The following is a 17292-nucleotide window of genomic DNA, read 5'->3' as shown; positions in this document are numbered from 1 at the left end:
CATCTATAGAGGGTGTTAAGGTAATCAATAAGATGTCAAACGAATTAACTAACCCAAAAAAATTCAAATCTCGATTAAGAACCTTTTTTTTGTCGATGGCATTTTACTCCGTTGATGAGTTTACGATGGGCCACTGGAATGAAAATTAGCTCTTTATTATTATTCTGTTTCTCCTTTTCTGATATCCAAAACATGCAAAATACAAAATATTGTTATGTTTACACATTAAAATGTGGAATTAACTGTTCCTATGATAACTTAAGATAGGTTTAGTTTATAGAATTTTTTAATCTATAATATGAAATGACTCTTTCACTGTAATTTTGTAAATTGTTGCACTGCAATAAAGAAATATTATTATCATTATTTACCATAGTTCAATTTTAGGCTGCTGAATTAAACCGTGGCCGTAAGGGCTTGGGAGACTTTGAACGTTCAGGACGTCCAAAAACTGAATCAATCGACGAAAACATCACCAAAGTTCACCAAATGGGACTAGACGATTTAAAGTCAGAGAGATAACAGAGGCCATCTCAAAAGAACGTGTTTGTCATATATTAAATTAACATTTTGGCATTAGTTAGCTATCCTCGCGTTGGGTGCCGCGTTTGCTCACGTTAGTCCAAAAACATGTTGGAATAAACGTTTCCCACGTTCTTTTGGCGCAGTTTAGGTAACATAAATCCGACTTTTGGCGCCGGTTAATTACTTTAGATGAAACTTGGATACTCCATTATACGTCTGAAACAAAAATACAGTACAAACAATGGACTGTAAAGAGTGAACTGGCTCCAAAAAGCAAACTGTTTTTTCGGCTTGGAAAGTGATGGCAACTGTTTTTTTCCCATAGTAATGAATTTATTTTTATGGCTTATCTTCAGAAAGGAAAAGCCATTTCAGGGGCACTCTGTGCATCAATAATTAACAAGCATAAGGTAGAACTTTCAGAACAACGGCCACATTTGGAGAAAAAGGAATCCCGTTTCGCCAAGACAACACACAGTCTCAAACCTGAGAGGTTGCCATGGCGAGAATCCATGAATTACGGATTGAACTGCTTTGTTTTGAATCGTTTAGAATCTGCCTTACCAGATCTAGCCCCAAGCGATTTCTTTTTGTCCCTAATCTAAAAAAAATGCGATCGGAGGATTTTATCCTCGTCATACAAAAAGGCAATCGCCTTGGTGAACAATTATTTTGCAGAGAAAGATGCCGATTACTATTTCGACAGGTTACAGAGATGGAAACATTGCTTGCAGAAGTGTGTAGAGCTACAAAGAAACTATGTTAAAAATTAAGAAATCATCAGAAAAAATGCCTTGTATCTTTGTTAGGTCGGTAGCTTTTCAGATCTACCTCTTATAACATATTTTCATGTATTATCGCCTCTAGGAAAGTTTTATATAATAATTATAAAAGCTTTTCTCTTTGTTCTTAATTTTAATGCTACATTTTGTTTGTCTTTTCTCAATAGTCCTTCTTTTCTATCATTCTATTTTTCATTTATTTATTAAAAGCTTCTTGAGTATTACACTATATTGAAATGTTTATTATAATTAGGTGTACTAAGAACAAGGATAGGATTGTAATGTGAGTATCAAATTACGCCAATCCTGGTTTCATAATAAAAAAGGCTTATTATTTTATTCCAATAATGATTTTATCTTGGTACCAAGGCAATGTTTCAGGCGATATCTAGGAAAGCAATAAAATCTATTATGAACAAAAATAGATCCAAGTAGTGTGAAGTAGTTTAAAAAGTAACTGTATGCTTAGTAATAACACAGATTGAGATGGCGGCGGTAGCAGTGACAGCAACCCAGCTGTGGCGCTATCACGTCTAGGATGACCGCTATAACCCGTATCTTAGCTGGGATCATGCCTCCTGTGCCGAGACTTCCATTTACCTGATTGGCCGCTCAAAAGGAAGAGCTCAGAAGGAATTACACTTTACTGTTGCAATAAAATGTTTATCTTCTTAGAATAATACATCATCTTTTTAAATAACTTTTAACAATAACGGTTACAATATTTCGCATTTGAAAAGTAATAAAAAGCTTTAGCATTCATAGTAAAACTCTATATTATTTTTATGAAGTGTTGTTTATGGTTGGAATTGTGACACTCCTACCCACCTCGTGGACTGTATGTAATATTACTGTGGTTGTGACCTTAAAAAGGTGATATTGTCTTTTTGACATTTCGCTTACATTACAGTCTGGTAGTTTTAATTAACCATATTGTTATTTACACTTATAGTTTGTATTAATACGAAAACTATATTAAATATGTTTCTTTAATTTTGTTTTCAAATTTAATGATCATAAGTAATCAATTCAAATGTGTCAAAGTCAATTCGAACCACTACATAATAAATTTACTTGATACCTGAACAACAATTTTTAATCTTTAATTACTGATGCATGACAATGAATTTTGTATGAAATAATTATTTGGGGCAGTTATGCAAATGCTTGGATTAATATAAGTATTATAGAAAAAAATCAGTTAAATTCAGAGTTAATCTGCATTGGAGGAGATACCTTGGAGTAATTTAAACAGTATTGTTTTGTGCATTGTCTACTTCTTTAGAGTTGTTTTTATTTACTGTATAATGGCAATCTAAAAATCTTTAGTAAATAACGCACTTCAAAGACTGTATTAAAATAATTAGTGAGGCTACTTTTTAGAAACATCTATCATATCACTTCCAACGTGATGTTTTCAGCAATCTAATGCTGTCAATAGCGGCTTTCAGAAAGGATGATGTTATGTACATAAGAAACTTATTGTAACAATTAATTATGCCAATTTTAACTAAAATAAAAATACTCCTTTCGTCTTCGTATAAATTTAAATCTTAATTTAACCATAAAAATCTGAAATTTGTTGTTAGGCAAAGATAAACATTAATTGGTGTTTCAAAGCTTCCAATGCAAAGAAACAAAATTTAAAATAAGTTCTTTCGAAATTGTACAAAGATGAAAACTTTCAGTCTTTACATTCAATTTACGCCTTTTTAAAATCACCTTTTCCTCCAAGCCTTAGGCTTCAGTCAAGTGTAACATTGATGTCGACTTATCGCTTTCCGCTACAGCTACCCAATCAGCATAACAGGCTCTTATTTATTCTTCAGGCTTATTACATTTATGTACATATAGAAAGTAAAGTGTAACATTGATGTCGACTTATCGCTTTCCGCTACAGCTACCCAATCAGCATAACAGGCTCTTATTTATTCTGAGTTCAGTTTTTATTGTAAGCTTATTACATTTATGTACATATAGAAAGTAAAGTGTAACATTGATGTCGACTTATCGCTTTCCGCTACAGCTACCCAATCAGCATAACAGGCTCTTATTTATTCTGAGTTCAGTTTTTATTGTAAGCTTATTACATTTATGTACATATAGAAAGTAAAGTGTAACATTGATGTCGACTTATCGCTTTCCGCTACAGCTACCCAATCAGCATAACAGGCTCTTATTTATTCTGAGTTCAGTTTTTATTGTAAGCTTATTACATTTATGTACATATAGAAAGTAAAGTGTAACATTGATGTCGACTTATCGCTTTCCGCTACAGCTACCCAATCAGCATAACAGGCTCTTATTTATTCTGAGTTCAGTTTTTATTGTAAGCTTATTACATTTATGTACATATAGAAAGTAAAGTGTAACATTGATGTCGACTTATCGCTTTCCGCTACAGCTACCCAATCAGCATAACAGGCTCTTATTTATTCTGAGTTCAGTTTTTATTGTAAGCTTATTACATTTATGTACATATAGAAAGTAAAGTGTAACATTGATGTCGACTTATCGCTTTCCGCTACAGCTACCCAATCAGCATAACAGGCTCTTATTTATTCTGAGTTGTTTTTATTTTAAACGTATTACTTTTATGTACATAGAAAAAAAGTGTAATATTGATTCCTTATGTAATAAACAATGCTATTTTTCGTTATAGTCTATGTAGAAATCCCTGCTTAATTTGTGCCTTAATTTTTCTAATACGAGTTATATGAATTCCAGTTTTAAACAAGATTAAAAAAGACAGCAGAGATTAAAACAGATTAAACACAAAGTTATTAAACTGCTGTCCCGAATGGCTGAATGATTAGCGTCTTAGTTTATCATCTTGAATATTGGGATTGGGACAATACAGCTGGAAGTTATATTTCCGCACAAAACAAATATTCATCAGGGCTTACACTGAAGGAGAGTAGTTTTGAGTTCCAAAATTAATCTAGGTACCTACACATAAAAGTCCAAGTAATTTAAAGGTTATTTATTTACTAATTACAAATCTAAACAAAAAACGCTTATTTAAAGTTCTTTTAAAATTAAAAATGATTCAAAATTGGGCGTAGGTAATATTTATTTAGCTTTCATATAAACAACGTAAGAATACACTACATGATGTGTCACATAAACTAAAAATATTATTACAACTATAAAATAAACGTGGCACCGAATGTTGGAAACAAAGATTAATGATACACCATATATTTTTCTAAAAAGCTTTGCTTAGAAAGTTTGTTACACCAACAGCAATTGGAAGGAATAGTGATTGTAAAATGAAGGTGTTTAATCAATACATAGACTACATCTTCGTTTTTATAATTAAGAATATTTGCTCGACCTGAATATTTTGAAACTCAAATAAAAGACTTCATTAGTTTTTAACAATTTTTTTTTTTGTTACAAAACAAGTACACTTTTGCACGGAAACAGTACAAACAAAAGTTTATTATACTATTTTCTTACTAAAATACAAGATGATGTATAGTACAATACATTCTAAAACAAATTCTATTTCAATATTGTAACAATTACTAAATGGATTAGAATGTGACAGTAGATAAAATGAGGTTTCCTCTCATATTTGTTGCTGCAAAGCATTTGAAATTTGCATTATTGAATGGTCATTTTATTACACATAACACTAAGTTTTTCACAAAAATATATTACAGAAAATATAGCTTAATTGCGTTATTTTGATGTAGGACGTATAAACCCTCATGACAGAGTAACAAAATTACTTCATTAAGGCGAGATGTCAAGCTGGAAATTAAACAAAGTACACAAACGAGCCTTATTATTTCCGCTAGATATATTCGATCCATGCATCAAAGCGTCAATTATATTCAGCTAGCGGCAGAACGTGAAGTTTCCTGTTCTTTTTCTTTTCAAATTTTATTTTAAGAACCATTTAACGGTACCCAAGTGTGAACAGTATTGCCCTAATACTTTACTCAGGTCTGCGATGAAACAATGTTTGTATATTTAACTATAGGGTTTAACATTATGTTTTGTGCTAATTACGGAAAAAGGTGAAAAATCCATCACCCATAGATAACTCAATTTCTTATTTTCAGGGGTTTTCTGATTTAGTATGTGAAGGGATGTTTTATATTATAGCCAGTGTTTGTCGTCAATTTAGTTTGAATTATGGACCTTTAATGATGAACATGTAACTAAACAACGCGAGTATGTGATTTAAAAACAAATACGTTTTTACTATATTTATTTAAATAAAACAAAGAATCTAAACTGGGTAAATTCAGTTCCTACTTGAACAAACTATAAAACTTATGTATTTGTCTGCCTGTCCCCTCTCCAATCCTATTGTCTGCTAGGCGTCGCGAGGAGTGCAGAGAACCTTGACCTTGGTTGCAGTCAATGACTCTATGTGGAGTTAGCCACTGTAGTGTACTCAAAGCACAGCTTTGTGTTATGGTTTCAGAAGAAATGGTTACTAGATATATCAAGTTGTACATGTGGGTCTTATACCGTCTAGAAGCAACAAAGGAACATTTCAAATTTTGTTCAGAAGGTGTATTTGACATACTTTGGTGTTAAATTAAGGGGCCAAGGTAAATCCTGAGCTCCCCATATAGAGTAATCTGTGTGTGTGTTAAAGAAATGAGATAATTATTTCAAGATAAGAAAAAAAAATCATTTCGCTTTGGAGTACCCCTGATGTGGAACGAGAATAAAAATTGTTAAATTTTTATTAAAAAAAAAATTCTGTTAAATTTTTGTTCTTGTTCAGTGCAATGTTTTATTTTTTTAACGGGAATATATGTTTAGCTATTCGCCCTGTTACGCATGGACCTGGCTTGCCTATTCTTTCACCTCCGACACCCTGGACAATATTTTAAACCAAATATCATATAGTAGCAGCGATAGTTATGACAACTACGATCCAGGTACTAATGGTCCTGAACATTTCTCTCAATGAGACTTCTAAGATTCAGCTGAAGTTTTAGGGTCTAGACTTCAAGAAAGACATATGTGGTGTTTCATTTTCATGGTTCCGATTAAGAGAAAAGGAATTTGTCCCTTTTACAAAAGAGGGTGGCCTTAATTTTACGTAACAATGTATCTACCTGGAATCATGGAAATGTTCTAAATTAGGTGTTAATGAGAAGAAAACGTTACTACAAAGACTTTATAATACTTTTGCAATACATGTGTATCACTGCTATGCCTATTTTAGTTAGGCCAGGTATCGTTGTTTATTTTTCTTTTAATTAATTTAAAAATAACAGAAATAAATTAAAAACTTTCCGTTTTTGTACTTTTCTCACACGCTTCAACTTTATTTTGTAGGCAAACAATACGTGATAAAAAACCAACTTTTTTTAAATCGGCAAAAAATACATAAAAACGTTAACAAAGAAAATGTAATTATTTTTTGCAGACCTCTGCTAATAGTTTAAGAGTTAAAAAATAACTTTAAATTACAGAAGATCTTTTTTGCACCATGAAATACTTACGATGATTTAACTCAAAGAGTTGTTTGTGGTGAAATAAATTAAATTTGGTTTGGATTTATACCTATTATTGCAATACCGCATGCATTACTAGGAAAATCATTAGTTAATTGATTTCCAAATAACGTGCCTAACTGCCAGTGAAGTTAAGGTAGTCTTGGATAGTAATGGACTACATAAGAAACCTGGTACATATTGTTTTCGCTCGCCCCTGAGACACCAAATTAGGTTGTGATATTTGTATAAAATTGCTCTTGATACTCGTACACTCCATCATGGATACTTTTCATCATCTGTTAAAACTGGAATATGATTTTCTTCGTCAAGTACATATATTTTCTGAAATAGAAAAGTATCAAAGTATATGTATGTATGAAGATATGTTTCTTCTAAATAGGATGATTTAGAATTACAGGGAGCTTAGAGCAATTATAGTGTCCTTTATAAGGATATGAGTGAATGATTTAGAGCATTTATACTGAGTCAACGAAATGGATAAATCAGTATCATAGGTACCATAACTAACATTAGATTGTAAAACTAAGAAAGGTGTCTGTTTACACCTCTTTTGGATTTTATATCATTAAGCAAACACGTTGAATGGGGTCTCATTACAGATAGAGACCAAAAAACAAAAAATACCAATAAAATTTATTTTATAAGTTAAGCATAAACAAAAACAATGTACCCATATCATAACATGACCCTTCCATGTTTTATATAAGTTGGAAAATCAATAATGGTCACTACTCTTTAAATTTTTGGGTATTATGAGCGTAAAATGTTAATGCAAGTGTTATCGATATACACGTATAGTCCTAGGTAATTGGTTTCTGGATTGAGTTCTCAAAGCAATATTTAACAAACCATGTATTGTAGAGCTTAAAAACACAGTTAATTAGTACAGATAAACCGTTTTATAAAGTTCTGAGAGACCATATAAGCCTAAGTTAGCATTTTCTTGAACGTACATCATACCATTAAAAATATTAAAGTCATTAAAATTTTACCAACCCTTGGTAAAATGTATATCTGCTATGTTCCCTGGCCATCTAAGGTTCTTTGGTTACTAGGATTTTTGCAAACATATAAATTCTATTTGAACTAAACTTCTATGATCATTGTATCGTATCCGCCATGGTTATTACATAGACCCGTCCCCCAAAGAGGGCGGAGCCAAAGTTACGTGTGGTAGCCTAGGAATGAAATACTACCAGGGAAGTGCCTGTGTGCCCAAAAACTCTAGGAGGACAGAGTTAGAGGGTTAATAGTGTTTATCTTATCTCAACAACTACCCGTATGAATCCCGTGGACTGAAGCGTATTGATGTTCAGTAAATGCTAACCGAGTAGCTCAGTCTACAGGCATATTGATTCCTGGCAGGATATTTTACGTAGTATGCTATTACGTTTATATATGTATATAAACTTAATACGTACTTAATACGAAACTGTAGCTGTTTAGCTGTTTGTACGTTTGTATGTGTTTGTAGCTACACATTTTAATTTGACATTAATTTTTATATAGTCCAAAATATAATACTTTTGAGGGGATACACACAGTTATTTATAGAGTTACGTGATATTTAATCCACTGCATGTTTCATATAGGATGATATTAATAAATTAAATCATATAATGCATACACTTAGGTTGACGTAGTTTATTAATGTTTTAGTGTTTTCATCAGGAATACTTCAATCGATCTTTAAATGTACTGACGTGACCATTGTTGGAGAATAACAAATTACATGTACCGATTTAAAATTGGTATACGGTTAATAATGCCGAGACATTCATTGTTAAGTACGCCTTTTCTTACCTTAGAGCAAAAAACATTGACCACCATAAAATATATTAGGCTACTGGTAGGACCAGAGAAATTATTCATTTAAACAAAAAACTGATTTCATCTTTTTATTTATTATATGTCTCTGTTTAAAGAGTATTAATGTTAAAAAGTTAAACATATAACGTACAATCAAATAATAACCAGGTAAAACTATGAGAGGCAGAAACATAAATAAACCATTGTAACATTGGAAAGCAATAAATTTCTGGAGGAAAAATTTTCCATTACGAAAACCGTTGATACTTTGCTGTTGAGGTGGACAGTCATATTTAAACAAGAGATTGTCACAATTAGCACAACCTCGTCGTGTGTAACGAGTGTGACTGTAAACACACTTCAATTATATGACCAATAATTTCTTTACATTTTTCTTATGTAAAACATGAAATTGTTTGGAATTTATGGATAGTTAAACAAACGATTCAATACACAATAATAATGAACGAAGATAATAAATTGAAGACAATTTTAGTTTTTATTTTGTGTTATCCTCGTGTAAATATTATATATAACGTACATCTTAAATTTAATATGTTCTCAAATTTTTAACTAAAACTGGTAGAGTAAAAAACGAGATTGGAGAGATACGGATAGTGCTTGTAACCTGACATTAAATTAATTTGATGCGCTTGTTTCAAAGTACAAGTTAAAACAAATTAATCTAAAATGTACGTAAAATATAAAATGTGAACAAGGGGTTACGCTTACATTAACATTACATTTTTAATAAGGGTAGGTTACTTAGGTACTTATTTTTTCCAGATTTGTATTATTGATAACACGCCGTTTTAGAAACGTGTACCATCTAAAAGAGTGTATTTTAACACCTGAAATACATAGCTTATACACCACGAGTTCATTTTAGTTAGGAACAACTACCTGTACATCAATACAATCTGAGCAATACGAGAGTTTGCAACCAATAAGAATCACAAGGAAAATACTAACTCATTCATCAAATACCGTTTAGCTTAACCAAGTTCAATCTTTCAATCTCTTTACCATAACCGGACATTTCTAACTAGAAGGTTATTTGTATCAATACATTACTCAAGTGCTTAAAAGTTAGTTACAAGAATATCACTATACCCGCACTATATATAACACAATGTGAGGCCCGGAATCCCCCTTATCTCTAATCGGCTGTTATTAGATATACACAAAATATATTCTATACCACAACAGTGCATTTACATTAAAAAATATACAAACACGTTGGCAATTTCCACTACTAGTAAGAAACTGATACAGTGATATAATAACAGAAATGATTTACGTCCTCAAGTACTGACTGAAATAAACTATGGAAAGCGTCTCATTGCTCTAGAGACATTATGTACAGAGTACGGCTTGGCCTTGAAATCAGGAAAATGAATAAAATCAAAGGTTTCCACTTTACTTATTTTAAGGTAGTTTACGAAGGTTTTGTAATTTATCTTGGTATTAGGAAAATGTTGATCTCAATTTGTGAATGCTATAATAAGCCCTTTAAGCATTGTGTACATGTTGACTTCAAACAATTTCAAATATATACTCGTATATTATAACGAAAACGAGTTTTCTTAGCAGATATTTTCTAAACTCCAAAAAAAGGTATTTAATAATGCTTAGTATTTGTAATGGAAAATATACTAGAAAAGTGAAAAAGTTTCTCGTAATTTTTCGAACCTATATGATTATATTGTAACATATTAGTTACAGACATTCTACCTAATATAGTCAATTTGTTAGTTCTACTTAGTTTATTGCTTAAAATAAACTTTCAATGCATTGCCATTTACTCAGCACAGTAAAAGCTTTCATTTCTACATTTGCAAGATCTAAAGGGAATTAAATCCTCAGTTGATGATCATTTAAAAATGCATTTTTAGAAGAGATACTTATAAGCAAGAGGATTACTTCTTTTGACTTCGTACGATTGATACATTACTACTTTGCCTGTATGTATAAAATATACTATGATCACAGACAGGTTTACTTGCATCTGTCGCCATTTCAGACTCAAAGACCATCATAAAATCCTCCAGAGTGTTTTATACATTTTCAAAGTGATAATTAATTTTCGCTTCATAATTTTCGTTTAGTTCTGATGTAATAACAAATAATCTTGACATAAAATATATAAAATTACATTTTTAAAATAACAACTTCATTCACAAATGATACTTTGACAGTAATAATAGTTTATTGATAAAAAAATCTAAAAATATTTTCTATAAAAATAGTGTAAAAAGAGAAGATAGAAAAGAGAATATACTAAATTGTCTGTTGGGAACATTTGATTTCCTTTCCTACACCCTGTTTAACTACCCCTAAGATAATGCAGAGTATGTTACTGAGAAGTTTTCATTAGCTTTAATCTAATACAATTGCATGTAAAACATATAATATGTAAATATATACCAATTTGTAATGTATATGAAATTCTAAATTGTTATAAGCTAGAGTTTAAACAAGAATAATTTCTGCATGTATATTATTATATTTATTATAAATATTTTAATGCACACGGACCTTCTACAAAACCCTCAAAAAGTAACTGATTTTGAAAAGTGCAGAAAAATTCAATTTATGATATAACTTAAAGACAAAAAACACAATATATATATAATATATATATATATATATATATATATATATATATATATATATATATACACACACACACACATACATATATTTGAGTTTAAATGACAAAACTCGTTTGCAAACATTTTGTTATTTGAAGGTGAGAGTAGTGGAAGTAACAGATGGAGAATAGTGTTGACTCAAACGTATGCTATTTACAGATATGGTAGATAAGGATGTATGGTAGGTCAATATCAAATCAGTGAACCTTGACTATATTTCCGCACCGTTAACCATTTATTCTATCTAGTGAGCACTATTTTAAAGTTTTAAAATGTGCATTTGTATGAACATACACCTTCTGCGCCAAGAACTTCTTATATATACTTTCTATTATACAATCAACTCCCAAATTATTGGTGTTTTCCATAATATGACAAATTTAAGTGGCTCAAAAGATCTTAAATTACGTAAATCAGTACTTATGTCATATTTTAAAAATTGAATTACGTTATAATACAAATAATTCACTATTGAGTAATTTTAATATAATCACAAATTTTTCAGAGATCGAAATTAGTAGACACAATAGGTGAGTAGTTACAAAATTGTAGAATTCGGGGCTAGGTTTACGCTACCTCTATTGAGTTTTAAGTTTCAAACATTTATTTCCTCATAGAAAACTATTTTCACTTACAGCACATGGAGATTATTCACACTTTATGTATGATATGTGAAAAGGAATCATTTGTAATCATTCACTTCTTATTACTTACATTATCCAAGTGCTCCAACATGAATCTCAGCGAATTAAATTTGGCTTCCATAGCTATATTTACGACAATATCTGGAACTAATTATTATTTACTAAATTGCTGAAAATGGATTGAGTTCATTTCCTTTACGTGTGTTACAATTCAACAAAGCATATTTTAAAAATGTATGTGTTTTTTTAATAAATCAATAGTTTGCACTCACTCTGCTTGCAGAAAGGAAAGCTCCATAGGGGTCTGGGACAGCTCTAGCACAGACGCACACTCGGGGGACGTGACGCCCAGAGATCGGACTTAGTGCGAGGTGACCGCGTCACGACGCCACATTACACTGACTACACCTAGGCGCTGACTGTGCGACGCTGCTTCCCGCGCGTGCGCAAGCGTCGGTACCACCATCGTTCAGCTAATTCCTCAGCTCGTAGATGTTTGCATTTTAACTGCGCGCTTCTAACACCCGACTTTCATCAAAATACAATTATGTCCTGAACCCTAATATATGTTACACTAGAACAAACAACTCCCTAGCTTTGTCAAGAGTATTTGTATGTTTGAATAATATGTCGTTATTGGATCCCATTCCTTTACAGTTATGACTGTAATGAGTTATTTGTATCTTCACAAAATTTTAAATGTAGATTATGTTTAGCTTGTAATATTTATTATTTAACATATTAGCTTGTAAAATGTATGTATTATCCTGCGACAAGAACTGTACATCCAGAATCTGGATCCATGCGCAGTAGGGGATCCACAAAAAGTAAGCCTGATACAGTAAAATTCTCTATAGCTTTTTAAAAAGATTAACGTTATTGTTAGATCCAATAATATAAAGTTAAGTCATGGAATATAAATTCTAGTACATTAAAAATTTATTATATGAACAGTTTATACGGTTTATAGTTCTCATAATTAGAAATTTTAATGTGGCAGCCATTCCGGGGTCAGGATGCTGAAAGATTTGGCAACATGCCGATCAAATTTTGGATATGGGTGTTACTTGCTAGGGCCTTCATCAAATTTACAAGTATATTTCTTAAGTTGTAAAATAACAACATATGACAATGGCAGTTTCCTATCATCCTTTCAAACTTTGCATCGTCAGTAATAAACTAAAACAAGAACTATATTTCTTAATATATATTTTAGAATTTAAACTACATCCTATACTATTGAGTGAGTGGGTTGTGTCTCTCTATTCGAGATGTAATTATGTAAAATACTTTTTAAGTTTAAACATTTGTAGGATGTGAAAGTAATATATTTCCAGTTCCATGTTTGCATGACAAAACGACAATATAAAATAGATCATTCAAGCAGATTTTACCAGATGTGAATCTATTTTTACCACTATGACTGCCTGTAATATAATATTTATGATGTAATATGATTGAACCCAGTGATAATTTTGAATGAAAAGTACAAACGTTTAAAACACTGACTGCTGCGTGCGCACACTAATACTATCACCGCAGTACTAAAGTGTGTACATGTATTGTGTCGCAATTATGTGTTAGCAACACACAATACTGATGGAGATGTATCGTAGTTTGACACATTGACTGAAGTGAACGCACACTAATACTAATCACCGCAGTACTAAAGTGTGTACATGTATTGTGTCGCAATTATGTGTGTTAGCACACACAATACTGATGGAGATGTATCGTAGTTTGACACATTGACTGAAGTGATCGCACACTAATACTAATCACCGCAGTACTAAAGTGTGTACATGTATTGTGTCGCAATTGTGTGTTAGCAACACACAATACTGATGGAGATGTATCGTAGTTTGACACATTGACTGAAGTGATCGCACACTAATACTATCACCGCAGTACTAAAGTGTGTACATGTATTGTGTCGCAATTATGTGTTAGCAACACACAATACTGATGGAGATGTATCGTAGTTTGACACATTGACTGAAGTGATCGCACACTAATACTAATCACCGCAGTACTAAAGTGTGTACATGTATTGTGTCGCAATTGTGTGTTAGCACACACAATACTGATGGAGATGTATCGTAGTTTGACACATTGACTGAGGTGAACGCACACTAATACTAATCACCGCAGTACTAAAGTGTGTACATGTATTGTGTCGCAATTGTGTGTTAGCAACACACAATACTGATGGAGATGTATCGTAGTTTGACACATTGACTGAGGTGAACGCACACTAATACTAATCACCGCAGTACTAAAGTGTGTACATGTATTGTGTCGCAATTATGTGTTTGCAACACACAATACTGATGGAGATGTATCGTAGTTTGACACATTGACTGAGGTGAACGCACACTATTACTATCACCGCAGTACTAAAGTGTGTACATGTATTGTGTCGCAATTATGTGTTTGCAACACACAATACTGATGGAGATGTATCGTAGTTTGACACATTGACTGAGGTGAACGCACACTAATACTATCACCCCAGTACTAAAGTGTGTACATGTATCGTGTCGCAATATTAAGGTGTTAGCAACACACAATCCTGATGGAGATGTATCGAAGTTTAACACATTTACAGCAACGGATGCACACTGATACTATCTCCGCTATCGTAAAGGCAGTTCATAACTTATGTCACTAGTGTGTAAAGGTTTTAAAATGTTTTCCAAATTTAATATTATTTTACGAATTAAACAGAATTTTTACATCTGAACTGGATGGATAACTTATGTAAATAAAATCATTGTTAGCTGGCGTTATTTAAAAATATTTTGATATTCCTAAAAAATTTTAGTTCTATTTCAGTCCCGTAGTATTTTAAATAAATACCACAATTGGACGCACGTTTTTGTATTATTAAATACGTCGCTAGACTTTAGATTAAGCATCTCAATACTATTTAAAATTACGATCCCTGGCCATAGTACTTGTAATAATGTTCAGTCAATTCTAAAGCAGTTTTCGGGAATTAATATTTTTAAATTATCGATGGAATAGTTATCAGCTATATAATTATTATATATTAAGTCATATAAAAATATCCTTATATTAAATACCCTAACAAATTTGTTGAAGTATGTAAGAAAAGCTTTCAGCTAAAAGCTGTTCTGTGCTAAAGCACAATAGCCCTTATATAATGCCTTAGAGATTGGTTTTGTCAAGGCAGTTCTTTCTTGGACAGCAGCAAGTGAAAACACCAAACCTTTCATTCTGTAGTGATAATGCTTATCAACAATGCCTTGACAGATTGAAAACTTGCATCTGACAGTCACATTTTACTCTATCGACGCACAGAACATTATTTAAAAGGTTTAAATCTCCTCCATTGTTAATGACTATTTAACGATTAAAGTTAAATAACTTTTGATTACCTTCGAGTGAAAACTACTTTATGTATGTAAACTACACAACATATCAGGTTTTGGAGAATTTTAACACAACTCGTTAATATATTACTACTAAATAAATCGTTAATAAAAATGTATTAATCTTATAAATTAACAACTTAAAAAAAATCAAACTGTCAAAAATTACTTTTTGATATTATTTTGTAGCGTTAGTTAGTTCCATTTTATATAATGCAACATTTCACAACCTAGTTAGCCAGTACAACTTAATATTATTTTTTATCTAATGTTCCGGAACTAAATTATCGACGGACTAACTACCTAATTGGCACGCGTATGAATATTTTATTGTAACCCTTTGTAGCAGCCCAACTACGTGACCGATTTCACCTCGCACGCTATGTTCGTAAGTAAAATTTATATTTTCGTATTATTAAATTAGCCCTTTGATGCCAAACATATAAAATTGAATGTAACGTAAAGTAAAGTTGTAAACAGTAAAGTAATGTACCCTTGAAGATCTTTTATTTGCTTGATTGAAATGGATACAAGTTGTGGCGTCGTCCTTCTGACGAGCACGTTGTCGTGATAAGTTTTTTGTCTCATTAAATGGCTAATACCGTCGCGAATTTGTTTTAGGCGAGCCCACGTATTATTTGAGTGGATGGCTACCACTTCCATAACTTCTACTCCTCTTCTAGTAATTACCGACTAGAAATAACCCTTCTTAGACTACAGCTTCAATGTCTCGTGCCAAGACGTCGACGCCCGGGTTGTGAGTCTACATATTGCGAAGGGAAGTAAAATCTTACAGTTTTATAAAGTAAAATATCGTAGGCATAATTCCATAGAACATTGGATATTTTAGGACCACCTATCAGATATACGTTTTTAGTTCTTGTACTCTAATTGGCAGCAACGTGGCAAGGCATACATTTAATTTACCTACTAAAAGTGGTACTTGTAAGTTTCATTAATTAAATTGAACTTATAAGTAAACTTTTCAATTCGAGTATGTATTAATACGACCTCAGAAGTCACCACCCCCATGTGTTGTCGTCATTCGGTACAATTTTATCACCAAATCGAAAGCAACCCTAATTAGTGAAGATAACTTACGCGTACATTGCTTTATAGTACAAGGTAAGAGTACGCTACATAACGTAACAGGCTTAAATATTAAAAAAAAGATTCTTTAAATCTTAAGAAATATCAAACTATGTATTAGTATAAACTGTTTTAAATTGAATATGTTGTATAACAAGGTAGGAGTATGCCATACCGGTGTCGTGTAGCACTGAGGTTGCATGTATACTTTTCTCTTCAAGTCAATTGCTCACTTCACTAGGCTTCACATGTTACATGATCATACTCAGTTAGCTTACACATTTAATGCAATGGTCTCGTTGTATTCATGGTCATCTATAGGACCAAAGTATACATGTACTGTATATTAGTGCAAATCCTATACACACCATCATTGAAATCAATATTTTCTCTATAGATAGGATTCTTCGTGCAACATGTAAATTCTATAGCTTAGTTCATTCTTGAAATATCTTGCACATGGGTAGACGTACAAACTAAAATGAAAATTTATTTAGCTTTATCGCATGTATTGTTATAAAATATTATACTTACAAAGTTTGCTATATCAGCGGGAATTGGAAAAGACAATTATTACAAAATAACGTTGTTTTATTCAATCATAAATCTTTGTAAGTTTGATTAATTAAGAGATTTAGTTTGACTAATATATAAGTACGCAAACTTAAGTGAAAAGTTATGAAAAATCGTAAATTTCTTTCTCTTGATATGAAGTACGTTCACGAACAACAGTAAAAATATAAATAGTAGAAGTTAGTTGCAGTATCATTTTGTAAGGACTTTACCATGCTACTTTATAAGGTTACACATCATTACTCATAATGGTAATTACAAAACTTTGCTTAGGTCAGCTAAATCCTTTGAAGCGACATTCACAATGATCAAACTCGATTTTAAGTACA

At 31.8% G+C, this 17292-nt stretch overlaps 1 protein-coding gene across 1 annotated transcript in view; it reads right to left on the bottom strand.

Annotated features, from left to right (window-relative positions):
• Nucleotides 1-12314, bottom strand: part of LOC124371638 (putative tyramine receptor 2) — a 46473-nt gene extending 34159 nt beyond the window's left edge. The window contains exon 1 of the mRNA XM_046829989.1: nucleotides 12179-12314. The gene's annotated coding sequence lies outside the window, so the exon portion shown is untranslated. The remainder of the gene's footprint in view (nucleotides 1-12178) is intronic.
• Between the last annotated feature and the right edge of the window lie 4978 nt (nucleotides 12315-17292).

This window comes from Homalodisca vitripennis, chromosome 1 (genome assembly GCF_021130785.1).
Source record: "Homalodisca vitripennis isolate AUS2020 chromosome 1, UT_GWSS_2.1, whole genome shotgun sequence".
Classification (NCBI taxonomy): Eukaryota; Metazoa; Arthropoda; class Insecta; order Hemiptera; family Cicadellidae; genus Homalodisca; species Homalodisca vitripennis.
This window is presented reverse-complemented; position numbering and strand designations above follow the sequence as displayed.